General features: G+C 47.4%; 1 protein-coding gene across 1 annotated transcript in view; it reads right to left on the bottom strand.

The window, feature by feature from the left end:
• The window catches only part of Prr5l (proline rich 5 like), an 84,715-nt gene that overhangs the window by 66,202 nt on the left and 966 nt on the right, over positions 1-17,547 (bottom strand). The window lies entirely within an intron of this gene.

Raw genomic sequence — 17,547 nt, 5'->3', positions numbered from 1 at the left:
ACAGGTGTCTCCTACCACTTCGTTGGTCTGCTTTTCAATTAGAATGCCATATGAACCAACCCACTTAGGGGAAATCACATTTTCTTCGGCCATCGCCTTGTGAAAGGACATTTAGGAAGATTGCAGGATTCTGGGATGGCAGAAGATGAGTCAGTTTTTAGGTCTCGCGGCCCTGATGTGCTTCTGATGCCTAGGTTTGTCTGAGGGTTCTTAGCCAGCTTCACTCCGTGGCTCTAACGTCCACCCACACAGAAGTCCAGAAATAGCACACAGGAAAGGGCCAAGGGGTGATGTTTCTGGCCCCAGGGGATAAGACACCACAAGGCCATGTCACTCCAGGCTGGGGATCACAGGAGCTATCATCATGGTTCTTTCTTTTACTAAGAGGCAGGCAGAAAGAATGACCCAAAGATACCTTCTAGACGAAATCTCACACAGCCCAGGTTGGCTTTGAATGCACTCTGAAGCTGAGGATGACCTTGAACTTCTGATCCACCAAGTGCTGGGGATACAGGCATTTGCTACTGTAACAGGTTTATTTTTGCCTTAATCCCCAGAACTCATTAAGTATTACCTTATATAGCAGAAGCTATGATGAAGTTAAGCTCTTAAGAGCAAGAGATTATCCAGGATCTGTGGGTTCTACATGTAATCCAGGCAACTTAAAAAAAAACACAGTGAAGATGAAGGAGCAAAAAGACAGACAGACAGCAAAAGCTGGGCAGACAGAGACAAAGACAGAAGTGATGCAGCTGTAAGCCAAGGAATGCGCCAGAAGCCTCTTAGAATCAGGACGAGGAAAGCTTCCAGAAGGAAGATGGCTCCAGTATAACTTAACTCTGGACCTGGGCTCTCCAGAACTGTGGATAAATAAATTTCCATGGTTTTAAGTCACAAAGGTCGTGGTAACCTGTTACAGCAGCTACTGGAACCTACTACTTACTGTATGCACAGCCTTGGACTATCTGAACTACAGTGTCTGTCAAGAAGAAAGATTAAGGAGAGTTTCCTTGGAGAGATGTGAAGATCAGAGATACTGCTAGGAAGTACGGGGCATGGTTCCTGAAACTGTCCAGGGAATGGTCCAAGTAGAGAGACACTTGGGTCATAAAAGACAGGCAGAGGAGGCCATGTTGATGTCCGTGGTCGGTGCTGACACTGGAGGTCATGCTAATGCCTATAGTCTGTGCTGCCGCCTGAGGCAATGTCATCCATGCTGTGATTGGTGACCAAGTTGATGTCCATGATCCGGCTGCCACTGCTATGGACAAGGAAGCTTCTTTTGCAGTGGTATCAATGATTGTAAACGGGAACCACTGAAGGCTTCTGGACAACCTCCCCTGTCTGAAAGAAACAGTCCAGAAAGGAAGCTTGAAAACTGTGATAAAGTGTAGCTCTTCCCTTGATGGCTTTTGGCAGGAAGGGGGTGGGGCTCAGTTTTCTTTAAATGTGTGGCCACTGGGAGTTTGACCAACGAGTATATGGAAATATGAATTAGACTTGGTGGGGATTTTTTTGGGGGGGTTGCAAGGGTAGAGGGTGAACCTGGGAGGAATAGAAAGTGAGTATGATAGGGTGCATTGTACAACATTCCCAAATAAATAGTAAAAATGTCATCTTTGGAAAAAAGAATAAGAAGATGGCCACTATTATACGTTATTATTTCACTCCTCTGGTACTTGATCTCTTTATCTTCTTGTTGATGTTTGTTTGTTTGCTCTAATAAGCTTACATGCCAGTTCTGTCTTCTGGAGATGCTATATCTGCCATCTGTGTTTTTGTGTTTTCTCAAATATGCATCCTTAGTAAAAACTTACTCTCCTGGGCCGGAGGAGGTGGTGCCACAGCAGGATGGTGTTGATGGAATGCTCTTCTCTGTCCCATAGTCTCATTGGACCCGTGTTTCTCCACCTGCCTGTTCCTGAAGCCACTTAGGACATATCACATGAGGCTTATTATCAGTTACAATTGTTAGGCCAACGTCTTGGGCTTCTTACTGGCTAGCTATTATTGTAAGTTAACCAGTTTCTATTAGTTTATATTTTAGCATGGGGCTCGTGGCTTGTTATCTCACATCTTGCTTCCCCAGCAGCTATGTGGCATCTCCCTGACTTCACCTTCTCTCTCTCTGTATCTTTGTTTGGACTTCCCGCCTAACCATATTTTGCCTATCCATTGACCAAACAGCTTTATTTATCAACCAATAAAAGCAGCAGACATCCAGAAGTACATCCCACATTAGGATGGCACTATCACTTCTGGCTGGGCAGCTGACTCAGAACAGGGATGAGGTTGGGTGTGGTGGCTCAAGGAAGACACACAGGAAGTGTTTGGTAGGTGTTGTTTATTTGTATCACCACTACCACTCCGTCCATCGGCTGAATCTGTCAGAACAAAACACCACAGCCCAGTTGGCTTATATTGCACCAATGGATGCCCTAGCTCTGAAGGTTGGAAATCCAAGACCCAGGAATCAAAGGGGTTGGTCTCTCCTGAGGTCCCTCGCTCTGACTTGCAGATGGCTTCTTTCCCACTGAGTCTTCCCTCCATGGTCTCACATTCTGAGTTACCCAAATGGCTTCTTCTATGGAGATACTAATAAATTGGGCTAGGGCCACGAATCATGCTCTTTACACAGGTGCAGAGGCACAGTGGCTATAGCTTCAATGCGGGGACATCACCTCAGTCCATACCCCTACCACAATCACAGGAAGCTCAAGTCTAGTGTCTCTGCATTGAACAGATTCTCTTCTGAAGGACCAAGCTACCTAAACTGTCAGGTAAGAGTGCTTTAAATGATAGATTTGGTGAATGGTCCACTTCCATTCTGCACACAGCTGGGGTGTGGGGTTGACAAAGCAACTATGAGGGTCACAGAGCCCCTGGGAGGCATCGCTGGCCGGGCTCTCTAGGTGCCCCACCTAGTCTCTTTGCCAAGCTCTTCACCCAAGGTCCGCAATGGGACTCTTGGAAAAGAATTTGTTGCTATGCTTTCTCCCCACAGCTGGCAGAGCTGGAGTTTGGGGGTCAAGACAACAGATTGTGGATGGCATGCACGAGGCAGGGAGTGGGAGTGGAGATGAGGAGGGGAACAAAGACAGAGATGGGGATGGGGAGTAGGCATGGGAATGGGGTTGAGGGTGAGGGTAGGGCAGAAGGACAGGGTGGGATTGAGGATGGGTAGGGGACATGGGGATGGGGAAGAGGATGAGGGTGGAGATAAGGATGGGAGTGTGTGTGAGGGCAGGGTAGGGCACAGAGATAGGTAGGATGCATGAGGGCAGAGGTGGGGATAGGGATACGAATAGGAACTAGGAACGAGAACAGGGCCTAGGAATGGAGGTGGAGAGATTGAGTATGAAAATAGGAACAAGATAGGGACTGGGGGACTGGGGATGGAGACACAAAGCATAAGGTCAGGGTTAAGGAGCTGGCTTGGGGACAGGGTTCTGGTAGGGGGAATGATACAGGGACCCTAGGCACCCATACAAGGGGTTGCATTTTAATGGCACATGCAAATGAAGTCCACTAGGGCTTCAGCTTGGCCTCTGAAAACGGAAGTAGCATCATGACACAACAGCTTAAAATAAAGAAGTGTGAGCTGGTAATGGCTGGAGGCTTCCAGGAAAAAGCCACTTCGGTGTAAACAAGAGTCAAAGACAGAGCCACCCAGTCTGATGTAACCTCCAGGAACAAGAGAAGAATCCAGTTCCCAGGCAGACAGAAACAGCCCACTTCACATGCTTCCCAGAGCTCAGCAGCATCTGCCCTGCATCCTGAACACAGGCATCAGTGTCTCCCTGAAAGGCAAGGACTCACCGGGACTCAGCCCTACACTCACAATCATCGAAACTCGCTGACCCGTCCCCTCCCCCACATCACTTTATAGTGATGGTGGGGATGGCCTAGCTAGTTCCTGGGGGTCCCTGTCAGACAGTACGCACACAGATGTACTCCCTCCTCTTAAAAACAAGACTGAGGAGCAGTGGTCTGGAGATAGCCAAACCTGCCATGCTGGCTGGCATTTTGTCTATTTGGTACAAGCTAGAGTGGTCTGGGAAGAGGTAATGTCGACTGAGCTCGTAAACAAATTTGTAGGGCATTTTCTTGATTGACGGTTGATTGGGAAGGCTCATTCCACTGTGGGTAGCGCCACCCCAGGCAGGTGGTCCTAGGGTATAGAAGCAAACAAACTGAACAATACATGAATAAGCTTTACATGAGCAGCAATCCTCTGTGGTCTCCTTCAGCTCCGCCTCCAGGTTTCTCCCCTGACTTCCCCTTCACAATGGACTGACTATAATCTATAAGATGAAATATGTCCTTTCCTTCCTAACTTACCTTTGGCCATGGTCTTTATCACAGCAACAGGAAGCCCACTAGGACACTTAGACACTTATACTGACCCAAATCAAAATGTGCCACATATTTCACAGTGTACCCCCAACGTTTGTGGAAGCCCTTGCACTTGGCCCTCCAGTCACCAGGAGACAGGCTCTGTTACCACCCCCATCACACAGAGAAGGATGTGGGGTGTCCAACAGCAAATCTGTCTAAGGTCGCACACTTAGGAGAGAGTGTGATGGGACAAGAATCCAACAATGAAGAACGCACGGTACTCGTGCCATTTAAGTCACTGTCACACCAACACCTTCTAAGACTCCCCACAGCTCGGAGAGTAAACCCAGCACCCTTGCCTTCAGGCAGTGCATGCCAACCCCTTAGCTCACCTCACTTCCGCCATCACCTTCCATTCCCCACCGGGGCCTTCCCACGCACTGTGTCCCCAGCCCATTCTCAGGCTCAACCCATTCTCTTTCCCCTTCATCCCTTGATTAGGTCTCATCACCCCCAAGAAGGCCCTCCTCGCCATCTTTGTGGGCTTAACACAACTGGCCTTGTAAAACGTACAAAATTGTTACTTTTTCTTCCAACATATTCTTACTGACTCTTTGGGGGGATTTCACATCACACACCCTGATCACATTCATTTCTCAGTCTTTCCTGCACACCCCCCAGCCCTTGTGACCTCCTCCCCTCCACAAAAAAAGGGGAAAAAAAACTCCAGTCCAATTTGTGTTATCTATTTACTCTCTGTGGCCTGTCCCCAAATAGAACTGAGTCCTTCCCTTCCAGCACCCCCACCGGAAGTCATGAAGTGTGGAGAGGCTACACTTCAGCATCCGTATCACACTTTGTAAGAGTTAGCTTCAAGGACTTCCTGTTCAGGCTGTTACTTTTGAGAGGTGTTGGAGGGGGAGTAGGGGATGTCACGGAAGCCTTCTGCGTCTGCAGTCATCGGTATCACTGCCAAAGTAGCTTCCTTGCCCTTTATACCCAGGGAAAGCACGGATCATGGGCCTCCACATGGTTTCTTGCAACAGCACAGACCACACACACTGCCCCCACCCAACCCGACCCCTACTCCCTGCTGCAGTAAGGCCAAGGACCCAGACCTGGCCCTAGACAGCAGCCTGGACTGTGGACACCACTGTGGCCTCAGGTGGCATCGCAGGCCTCACATCAACATGACCCCTGAGGGCTGTACAGACCAGAGATATCAACATGGGTGCAGGGGGCACCCACCAACATCGACAAAGATGCCAGCTGCAGTAAGGTAAGAACCCAGACACAACCCTCGCCTGCAGCATGGACCTAGATATCACCATGACCTCAGGTGGCGCAGTACAGGCCACTCACATCAATATAGCCCCACTGACACCAACATGGCTTTAAGCCACCGCACAGACCATGGATATCCACATGGTGTTAGGTGGTATCACAGGGCTCAGACATCAGCCCGAAGCCCTGCTGCATCAGGACCACTGACCCACACATGGCCCTCGGCGGCATCACAGACCACAGTGGCCCCTCAAGGAGGGTCCAATTGTTCCTCATCTCAGGTCTACATCACCGCCCGGAGCCAGGGCTATCCTGAGGCTGGGCGATGTGTGAAGGGGCTGAGTCTACATCTGCAAAGCTCCAGGCTGCTGCACAACACCCTGCCAAGACCACTGGGCAATGGCATGTTCCCTGTCACCCTCAGCCCTCTCTCACACCTGTCACCCTGTCACATCTCCGGTTCTGCCTCTCTTCACAGTACACACACTGCTCAGCTTTCCCATCCGTCCAGCACATATTCATTCTAAGTGTGGCACCTGCCCGATGGTTCCCTGGCTTGAGTGAGTGCCCAATATTGTTGCCTCTTAAAAGGCCCATGTCCTCAAGTGTCCTGTGGTAGCCCATCCACTGGGGATACTGTGAACTTATGGATGCTATCCAGGGAGGCATGGAAAGAAAGAAGGCCGCACACAGCTACATGTATACCATTCTGCTGTTGCCACAGAACAACTCAGGGGGCATTTTCATATTTTAATTAAGAGCATAAAGTGACTATGGAACCCTGGACCAGATAGTGATCATGCTCATCTCCACTAGGGCTTCTGCCAGGTGGCAGGCACACCAACACCAGGGAAGTGTCTTTTCTGTATGCCCTTCTGTACTTTCTGAATTTGAAATGTGAACCTGGATTCTTGATTCAAATAGACACAGACACCAACAGTGGCTCCTATGGCCCTGAAAGAAAGAAAAACATAAGAGGAAAGGGTGTGTGATTTGCTCATAGTCAGTATTTAGAAGGTGCTCAGAACCAGAAGCTGGCTTTTGGTCTCAAGCCAGGGCTAACAATTCCAGTCCATTCGTACATTTGCCTGCTCACTCAGCTCACTCAGCAGGTTCCCACAGCGGGGCTGCTGTGGAGAAGGACCTGGAGGCCGAGGACTCGCTGATGGAAGAGAAAAGGAAAGATCAAGCGATTTCTCCCCCACCCACCGCCACCACTTTTTTTTTTCACCATACATCACACACTGACCAAAACAGGACAGCTCTGACCACGGCAGTGAGTAAGGGGAAACCCACTTGTCAAACTCAAACAGCACCTACCCAGCTTAAAGAAAGCAGTCACTGCACAACGCAATCAGCTTGAGACACTGGGATATTAGTCCAATTTTACCTGACCATTCCCAGAATGTGTGTGTGTGTGTGTGTGTGTGTGTGTGTGTGTGGATGTGTGTGCTGTGCTCATATGGTTGTGTGTGTGTTTTGCTTGCACGGTTATGTAAATGTATACTCATGTACACGAAAGCAGATGACAGAGGAAGAACTCTACAGTTGGGCCTTCCTTTATCCCTCTCCACCTTATTTCTCTAAGACAGACTCTCACAGGGTTGCAAGCTTGCCATTCTGGCTAGGGTGGCTGGCTATCAAGCTCCTGGAATCTGCCTGTCTCTTCCCTATAATGCCGGCATTAAAGACATTGTCAATCATACATAGCTTTCTACATAGCTGTTGAGGATTTGAACTCAGGTCCCCTTGTCTGCACTGAGCCATCTTCCCAGTCCTGAGATACTTCTAATGTGATTTTTTTCAAAGAATTTCTCACAGCTGACACCTATCAAACTTACTAATCTGGCTGGGTCCTTTAGAGAACAAATGTATAAGTCTTCGTTTCATCCCATCATAGTTATGACCGCAGCATTCTGACCAGAATTTTCCTCCCATGTCTGCTGACTTAAGGTTCACTAAGGGTTTGTCCTCCCAGAGCCGGGATTTTCTCCTGCTTGGCTAGCTGTGTGGTCTCCTACTTGCTGACCTTACTCAGAGGTGTCAGCAGCAGGCACCATGGATAGACCTCCCACAAGAACTCAATCCCTAACATAACACAGCCACAGCCAGCTTCAGCCTATGATTGGCTCCAAAGTACCTCTTCTTCAGATTCGCTTGTCTCCATTTCTCTGAGCTCATCACCCCATCATCTATCTGCTCCTTCCCTGAAACACAGTATCCTCTTTCTCTCTTTCAAGGAGACAGGGTGAGCCTGCAGCCCCCCAGCTATCACAGAGACATACAGCACAGCAAAACCCTCCGAGCCAATGCAAGAAACCAAATCCACACTCCAAGAACACTGCATGAAAACCAGGTCAGAAAGGCTACTATTACAGTAGGGTTGTTGTCAGGTGGTGTGAGGGGGAGGGTGGGGGCAGCCCCACACCTTTAATCCCGGCAGAGGCAGAGGCAGAGGCAGAGGAGGCAGAGGCAGAGGCAGAGGCAGAGGCAGAGGCAGAGGCAGAGGCAGAGGCAGGTGGATCTCTGAGTTTGAGGCCAGCCTGGTCTACAGAGTGAGTTCCAGGACAGCCAGGGCTACACAGAGAAACTCTGTCTGGAAAAAAAAAATAAACAAATATTAAAGAAGAAGAGGAGGAGGAGGAGGATGAAGAAAAAGAAAAAATGACAATTAAAAAAAGGGTGGAATTGTTTCATCAAATAAAATGCCTAACATGAAAATTGTATTGCCATTATTACTACTGGTTGGGTTAATATTAATTATCACTAACGGCTGGTTGTGATGGGCCAGGCCTCAATCTGCATGTATTATTATCATTAATTTCCACCGAAATAAAAAAGGCTGGCTTTATTAGATTATTATCTATTTTATAATTCCTGTGTTGTAAGATGAAGAGACCGAGGCATGGAGACTCACATGCCCGACAGCAGAAAACTCATAAAAGTGTCCCAAAGAGCGATCCTACACGCCCCAGAGTCTGGGCTCCCAAACTCTCTGCTTTACACATGCATGCGTTGGCTGCACAGGCTGCCAAGAAGCTGGACACCACCCTTCACTTTCCCTGTGAGCATCACCTTTCCTACCTCGTCTTTCTCCCTCCCAGGAGGAGACCTTGCTTCTCCAGAGCCCTTGGCAAGCCACCGTCTTTGTACCAATCGTTCTTTGTGAATCTGACCAGCCCTGAAAGGATAAAAGTCCTTCCTTGCAAGGGCCCCACCTGTCTTCTTCCACCGCCACCTGTTACTGAGCACAGCACTGGGTACCACACACTTTTAAATGGGTGAGGAAAAGGAATTTTCTAAGTCCCCAGGGAGAGCATTACAGAGGGGCCAGAAAAATCCTCGTCATGATCCAGCACATATCCATCTGGGCATTCCCACTCACCGGCACCTTGTGGACCAGAACCACAAGGGCAAGGAATTTTGGGTCAGTTTATTGGCCAGTGGCACTTGCAGACCTAGCAGGGAAAGGATGTAGATTGCACAGCGGAGCACATTCATCTTCCTAAGGACCAGTGTTAGAAAGTCTGTGGGGTGGCTCACATCTGTAATCTGAACCCCGGGAGGTTCAAGTCAGTGTGTGCTACACTGTGAGACCCTATCTCAAAAATGAACAAACCAAAACCAACATGGAAACCTCTAAGGATGCAAAAGGCTAAGGGACAGACACTGGGTCCCACAAATAAGATGAAAAAGGCCCCAGAAGAAAGATGAGCAACTTCCTCAGAGCTCCCTGGCAACCAAACTTAGAATCTAGAAGTCCAAATTTGGATACTCTTCTACATCTGAGCAAACAGGATACAAGTTCAGGGCTTGACCTCAACTCAGCAGAGGTCACTAATTATCTGGAGGACCGAGGACACTGGTAATTAAGTTTCACCTACAAGTAACTATATGACATTACTACTTGGACCAGAAACCCACTGTATAATTACAACAAAACCCCCCTTCTTTGGTGCAAGTTAAGCGAAACTGTGGGAAATACCACACTTCCTATTTATTCACCTTGACGTCCCCACTTAAACATCAATTTTCTTGGGATGCACGTGGCTTGGGTGTGGCCCATGAATGTCACCCACAGTGGTTCTGCAGTGCCTACTCACTGGTAAGCCAGAAAGTCTAGACGCAGGCAGTAGCTGAGACGCACCATTAAGGAGCAATTACATTTCTGACACATAATACATATAAAACACTGATGGGTGAAGGAGCGGTCAAACACTACTGCCTGGCAGCCAGCGGCACTTTGAAGTGCCGGGAAATGTGCTTCGTGTTAAATGTGCTGTTCCTTGAAAAGTAGGTCTTCTCTCAGAGATAAAATGCTTTTTCCTAGGAGAAGGGGTGAGGAGAAAACAAACTCCCCAGGTAATAAGTCAGGAGCAGAGTTACTGCAAATGCAATCATTTCACAGAAGTCACAAGTTGGCCAAAGTTTCTGTACCTCGACCACAGTCGAGTGTGTGCCAGGACCTAAGCAGAGAAGCCATTTGCCCATAAAGAAGACTAAAGGAACTACCCTCAGGGAGCTCAGGGTCTGTCAGCAAACATCCAAAAGTAGTACTATCATTGCGACAGGCACCAAGGTTACAGCTGAAGATGGTCAGTCTGGACAACCAAAGGCAGAATGTTAGATTACATTCGGAAATGACAAGGCTAGACCCATCAAAGGCCAGCTGAAAACTACGGGTTCCCCAGTCCTTGCCCAGGACTCTGGAGTGTGGAAACTAAGCATGGAAAAGGAGACTTTGAGAAAGGAAGACAAACTTTTGGTAAGACGTTTTTGTTTTGTAGTTTTTTGTTTGTTTGTCTTCTGTGTCAGGGTTTCTCTGTGTAGACCTGGCTGTCCTAGAACTCACTCTGTAGACCTGGCTGGCTTTGAACTCAAATTCTTCTGCCTTTGCCTCTGGGGTTCTGGGATTAAAGGCTTGCACCACCACCGCCCCAGGGTAGATAAGATAGTAAGACCTTTAGAAGCCCTGAGAGCAGACAATGCTGTCTCTGTGAGACAAGGATGGGTGGCATTGCACCACATCCAATACCTACTGCTGGCTGTAAAGACAATTCATATGTGCAGCCTAGTAACAATAAGAAAAGAAAAGAAAAGACTAATTGGTCATGACTAACAAAAAGGATAGGACCTCCTTCCCAAAGGGCAAAATCAGTAATGTTCAAAGTCAGGAATGCAGTAAGATTATAAGCAAGACTGTGGCAAAATAAAGCGCACATCCGTCTGTCTGTCTCTCTCGTATTGAGGGTTGCTTTTCAGAGACAGGGTCTCAGCATGTAGTCTAGATTGACCCTGAACTCGAGCTTTTCTGGGCCCTGCCTACAAAGTTCTGCACTACACTGTGCACTACTACAAACACCCTTTCCAGAAAAGCTGGAAAGCTCATGCATCAACTCTCCCAGCTTGAAACCTGTGAGTTTTGAGTGTGTAGAGAAGTGTGCCCAGTTCTCAGCCGCAGCAGCTTAAAGGGGCAGTGTAGAGAAGTCTTGTACTGGTTGTTGAGGTAGGCCTGTCTGAGAGAAAATGAACACAGGACTGAGTAAAACCAAATACAGCAATACGGCAATCAAACCAACACTGAACCACAACTCCAGAGGTCGGCAGCAGTACAATGCCTGCTCACATCTGCACGGCACATGAGTAACTCAAGCCCTTTCCTGGGAGGGGGAGGCTCTGAGCATTTCAGCGACATACTTGAGGTCCACTGCTACAGCGTCATAGCTCAGTCCTAACATCTGTACCATCCAGTCATCCCCATCATCTGCAGAGTGCATTTCAACACCGCCAGTGAATTCCTCAATCTACAAAGTGTGATGAACTTTATGTATTTCATGGTTTTTTTTCTACATACACATAATCTATCATCTTAGTTTCTTTTCCGGTTGCTACAATATAGCACCATATGGAAGAGAGGATTTATTCTACAACCCACCATGATGGGGATGGGAAGGCAGCAGGAGGCTGAAGAAGCTGACTACATTGTATCCACAGAGATACAGGACAGGAAGAGAGAGTGATGAACGCAGGCCACTGCTCAGCTCCCATTTTGTTTAAACAGCTTAGGATCCCAGCCAGGGGATGGTACCACATATAGTGGGCAGATCTGCTTACCTCAATTATGACAATCAAGGTTATGCCTCACAAATGTGCCCAGAGGCACATCTCCCAGGTGATTCTAAATTCTGTCAAGTTCACAACACCAACCCTACACCTAAGATAGTTTAATTATAAAGTGAACAAAGAGACTGACAAAAATAGAATAATAACATACTCTGTTAAAGATTTGTAGTTAGTGTTCATTATTAAGTAAAAGGGTTACTGGAACACTAGCCCTACAATACAGTAACAGTGGATCTGATCCCTTTGACAGCTGATCAGTCACTAACAGGCAGGTAGTGCACACGAGGGGAGCACACTGCACCCAGGCATGATTCGCCCAAGCAGCAAATCACAGAACAGCATAGACTTCATGATATATCAGAATAGGATATAATTTAAACATGAATTATTTCTTTGGTGAATTTCCCATTTAACATTTTTATAGTAGCTGTAGTTAACTGAAACCAAGAACAGTATCAGAAGCGAAGGATAACAGCAGACAGATTCTGGGGCCCATTTCTGGATTTTGAAACCCTGAGGCTTGGCACTGGTTATGCCAGATGACTCTGGTATACACTAGCATCGATAACATAGGGCTAGGCCAACATTCTCAACCAAAGTGACAGTCTCCTGTTTCCCTAGGAGACAGTCAGCATGAATGGATTGTTACCACTGTGGGGCTCAGGGCAGAGGACACCATGAGTATCTATCTAGTAGACAGAGGCCATCTCACAACACCACAAAAACTCTGCAGCTCAAAATGTCAGTAGAGCCAAGGAGGAGAAACCCTGCTCAAACCCTAGTATCTGGGCACAAACACTGTGTTCTGACCAATAGCACCCTGGCGTGGGTAGACCCATGTAGACCCACTGGGTCCACAGACTGTAGTTTCATGGGATTTCCTTATGACCCTGCTATGTAGCAATTTCTTATGAATTAAAACATCCCATCAAGGAGAGGGGCTCACCAAGATGCAAGAAATAAGCAACTTCCAAGTCTTAGGAAGTTACTGAAACTCATTAGATTCACAAGGCCCAGCCACCCCAACAAACTTAGATTACCAAGGAAGACTGCTCAACATCAGAGACAGTCCAGCCTGTCCATCTGCCTGAATGTCATGCAGAGAGATCCAAAGTTCCCCACACTGGGCTAGGCTTTTAGCGATACAACTGTTGAGTCTTCCATGCTGTGAGTAACCACAAAAAACTCATTGGTTCATCTGGGCAGTGGCAGCGCACACCTTTAATCCTAGCACTTGGGAGGGAGAGGCAGGCAGATCTTTGTAAATTCGAGGCCAGCCTAGTCTACAAGAGCTAGTTCCAGGAGAGGCTCCAAAGCTACAAAGAAACCCTGTCTCGGAGGGGGGAAAACCCTCACTGGTTCACCAATTTGAACTTTGGAGGCATCATTAGTTTGCTCTGTCACTGGTCCCCTATGTGGTGTGAAGAGACATCTGTGCACATCTTCTCAGGAATAGTACCACACAACAGATTTGTGTGCACTTTGAACATGGCCATCCTGGATGACACTTTGGAGTAGGTCAGTTTTACAAGACTTGTAGACAGCAAAAGTGAAGACTGAGAAGATAGCATGCTGTGATCAGAGTCTCTCAAGGCAGAGACTCAGTCAGATTCCCAACCTCACGTCCCCAGCCCGTGTGGTCTCCCCAGTGCCAGTAAAGGCTAACAGTGGGCTCAGGTAACAACTCTACATTAAAACTGACCTTTGGGGAGTGTGTGTGTGTGTGTGTGTGTGTGTGTGCGTGTGTGTAAAAGGGCATCCTGTGAGGGTTTTTCTGAGACATCTATTATCCTGCTGGTAGGTGAATTTTAAAAAATAATTTTAAATAACACCCATTAATTTTGTCTGCAGATATCACAAGTAAAATAGTCTCAGGGCTCCAAGGGGAGGAGGAAGACAGCTTCCTAGAGCTTCAGAGTTCTCCAAACGCCTGCAGAAGTTGACTTGGTCTCCTGGAGACACCCGGGAGAGGACGATGAGTCACTTGCAAAGGATGTCTGAAGCACTCAACAGCAAATATGAAAGAGTTTACCCCGAGGAGCTGCGCTGCTGAGGTCAGAAGCAGGTTGTGACAGGGTCTGAAACCGCTCAGAGCAGGTTAATACAGACACATTTCAGAGCCAGAGGTAGAACTGTGTCCCAGTTCTGAGCAAGGAGAAACAACAACCTTTAGCTATTGTTGCAGGCTCTGCTTGAACTGACGCATATCCCAACGGTCCAAACAGACAACGGCACCCAATACAGTCCTTTTTTTAACCCAAAATTTGCGAGCAACCCAGCTCCTTCCACAAAACCAAGAACTCAGCCAGTGTCAAGAGCATCAGCAAGGTTGGAAAAAAAGCTCTGTAAAGTATGAAGAGAAGAGAGAGGAGGAGGCATTGCTGATGCGCGAGAGAACCTGAGTGCAGACGTGAGGTTCTTCTCCTGATACCTCAGGACCGAGAAGGGAGCTTGGGAGAACAGAGAAAGGCATGAGGAAATATACAATCCGATGTAAAGCATAATCACACGCAAAGTATACGGCACATGTAATTACGCTGGACAGCAGCAGGGCGTGTGTTTGCCAGGTCCTCCCATAGACCACAGTCAAGAGGAGGAGTCTTCTCCACCAAACTTCTAGGCTACCTCAGTGAACTGGGTTCTCCAGAGGCTGCTGAAACTGGCTGAACATGGCCATGAACTTCTGATTTTTATAACAATGTCATGCATTGTCTACTACAGAAATGTAAGGCTTGGATAGAGAGAGATACATATCTCTATAAGTTTATATACTATATAAAAACTTCTAAAATTCTAGGATAAGTTACAGTTAAAAATACTGCAGGGTTTTTTTTAAGCCAGCTTCTATTTAATAGAGTGTTTAAATTCCTCGTTAATGGTAATTAGAGAGCAAGCAGCATTTCTTTAAACGCTGCTAGACAGAACTTAATCCAATTTGGTAATCACTAACCTCTGGGCTTTTTCCCCCCTCTTTCTCTCTCTCCTAAATGAAACCCAAGCATTGATCTACAAAGGCTATAAACTGGCAAAGCATAAGAAAAGAATATTTAAAGAGCGATTGAGTGACTGTGAGCTCAAAGGGCCAAGTCCAATTAAAATGGAAACAGGTCTCACGGGCTCCCTTACATCTACAGCCTATAAGCTGGCGCAGAATAACAAAAGGCACTCCCAGGAGGTGGGGGACATACTTTCCCACTGCTCCCCCTCTGAGAACTGCATCCAGTATGTCATTCACCAAGTCTTATTTATTTGGCGCTGTGACCAAGGGCCACTCCTTCCCAAACCAGCATAGTGTTATTCTCTATATTCACTCTATATCCCTTTCCTTCCACGGGCCTATCCCCCTGAGGCCAAGAGTACTACAACCGCCTCTTCCCCCAACTGGAGATTCCCCGTGTAGCTGGAACACTGACTTCTGATGCAGAAACTTCCGTGTAAACTACTACAACCATCTTGAGAATTTGGGAGTTTGCCAAAATGTGAATTATCTCAAGCTGATCTCTGACAGCTTGTCACTGTTTGTGCCAGCTACGTCCCCACTCCCCTTCTTGACGACAATGTGGCATCTTCCTTTATAAAAGCAAGGCCTTCTGCTTACTAGAGTACCCTGAATCCTGGACAGGGCACACAAAACATCTTCCCTTCAAATCTCAGCAACAGAGGTATTAATTCACTTTGTTCTGTAAGGAAATGAGCATTATCTATAAGCACTGCCTCTAACATATTTACAGCTTGCATAGAGGCAGGTAGCTCTACAGACCAAGTCTTTGGAAGACACAGGCATTGTAAGAATTCACTCACAGAGATGCACATACTAGTCCTCAAATCAATCCTATGCTGAGCTGGTTCTGCAAAAAGGACTAAAGAGAGAAAGTCTGCAGTTCGGAAAAGGCTTTGCATTCGTTTCACCTGGTACAAGGGCTGTTTCAGAGGCACGCACATTCACATCACCAGGACAGAGGAATGTGAACAGAGCTGAAGGTTCACAAGTTGTACCTTCTCCCGATGTGTGGATTAAACGTTGAACACGCACTAAGTTAATGAGTAAGCTGAGGGTAGAACATCCAGGTAAGTTCTCTCAGTGGAGTTCTCAGGGAGACATTGCAATGGTGCTCTAGGACCAGATGAAGGACGTTTTCAGAAATTGTGTGCTCTACGCCATTTAAAAAAAAAAAACCAACAACCCAGCCAGGGAAACAGCTCCATTGCCACACAAGCCTGAGTACCCAAATGTGAATTCCCAGAACTCGTGTAAAAAGCCAGACCTGAAGGCTTGCTTGCACTGGGGCAGCTGCACAGAGGGAGATCCCAGGGGCTTGCTTGCCAGCCAATTAGCAAAATCAGTGAGAGAGCCTGACTCAAAACACAAAATAGAAATCAACTGAGGAAGACACTGACATTGACCTCTGGCTTCTACGCACACACACACACACACACACACACACACACACACAAATGTAACTAATTGTAGTGAACATCCCACAGAAGGGGAAGACATCTCCGGCACCCAAACCTAATCTAGTTTCCCCCATTTTCAGAAGGAGGTTTTGTTTGGGGAGGAAGCTTTTTTTGTTTTGTTTTGTTTTGAGACAAGGTTTCTCTGTTCAACAGCCCTGGCTGTCCTGGAACTCACTTTGTAGACCAGGCTAGCCTTGAACTCACAGAGATCTGCCTGCTTCTGCCTCCCGAGTGCTGGGACTAAGGGCATGTGCCACCACTGCCTGGCAAAAAGCAGGTTTTTCTTAACGTTTCAGCATTAAAGATAACTGCTAAAGTCACCACGCATTGAAATAAATACACACCCATGGCAGTCTAAGAACTGAAAGAAACGCACTTCTATGCTTCAGAAACTGGCTACACTCAGGTTAGACCCAATGTAAGCAGGCTTATTTCTACTACCAGCTTTCTTTCTACACATTAATGGGTCCAGTTGTTAGAAGGGCATTTAAAAAAACTAGAATAACACGTGCGTTTGGAGAAACCAGAGACAGCTTGGTAGCCTGGTCAACCATTGCTTGCCTTCTGTGGAAGGCAACATGCCACAGAGACTACTCTCCACGGCCACGCGGGTCCTTTCCCAGTATTGTAATGAGTGGAATCCTCTGCCCAGTGCCACCTGGTAGACCACCATACTCTCTCCAGGTGTAGAAGGAACCTTACTAGGGGCTAATTTTAAAATGTGGCTACACTGATTTCCATAAGCTTCATTTCTATCCTGATTTTCTTGCAGCTTGGTGTTATCAGTCCACAGCGCCTTCTATCTCCAGAGTAATTTAGCAGATCTAACACTGACCTTTTGCAGTATGCGGGGGAAGAAATACTATTACTTCAAACCTTAAGTGGTCAATATCACTAGTAGACAGTCAAAGGCGTAGTCTCGAAGGCTGACGGATGCCATGCTGGAAGACGGCAGAGGGGGTGGGGAAAGAGGCTGACAGGATGATTGTCCTGGGCTGTTGTTCTCCTTATCATGACTTTCTGAATTTGCATGTGTCTCCTGGGGAAGGATTCCAAAACTCCAAGTTTGGATGCCTGGAGATTTTTTTTCCATGCGGGTCTCCGCAGCAGACTTGCAGCTAGCCGAGGCGCGTAAGCATCTCGTCTTGGGCGCGACGCAGCGCAGTAATTGAAACCTTGCACACCGCAGGATTGCAGTGGCGTCTATAAATACTCTCCACTTTACTGCTGACAAGCAAAACGCGGGCTTCTGGCACCGCGGAGGAAGAGGCGGCGGTGGCATGTGATCCCCTACTGCCCACGAAGGTGGCACCCTAGAATCTATCCATAAAGGACACTTCTCAA

This window comes from Arvicola amphibius, chromosome 5, assembly GCF_903992535.2.
Source record: "Arvicola amphibius chromosome 5, mArvAmp1.2, whole genome shotgun sequence".
In the NCBI taxonomy this organism is placed as follows: Eukaryota; Metazoa; Chordata; class Mammalia; order Rodentia; family Cricetidae; genus Arvicola; species Arvicola amphibius.
This window is presented reverse-complemented; position numbering and strand designations above follow the sequence as displayed.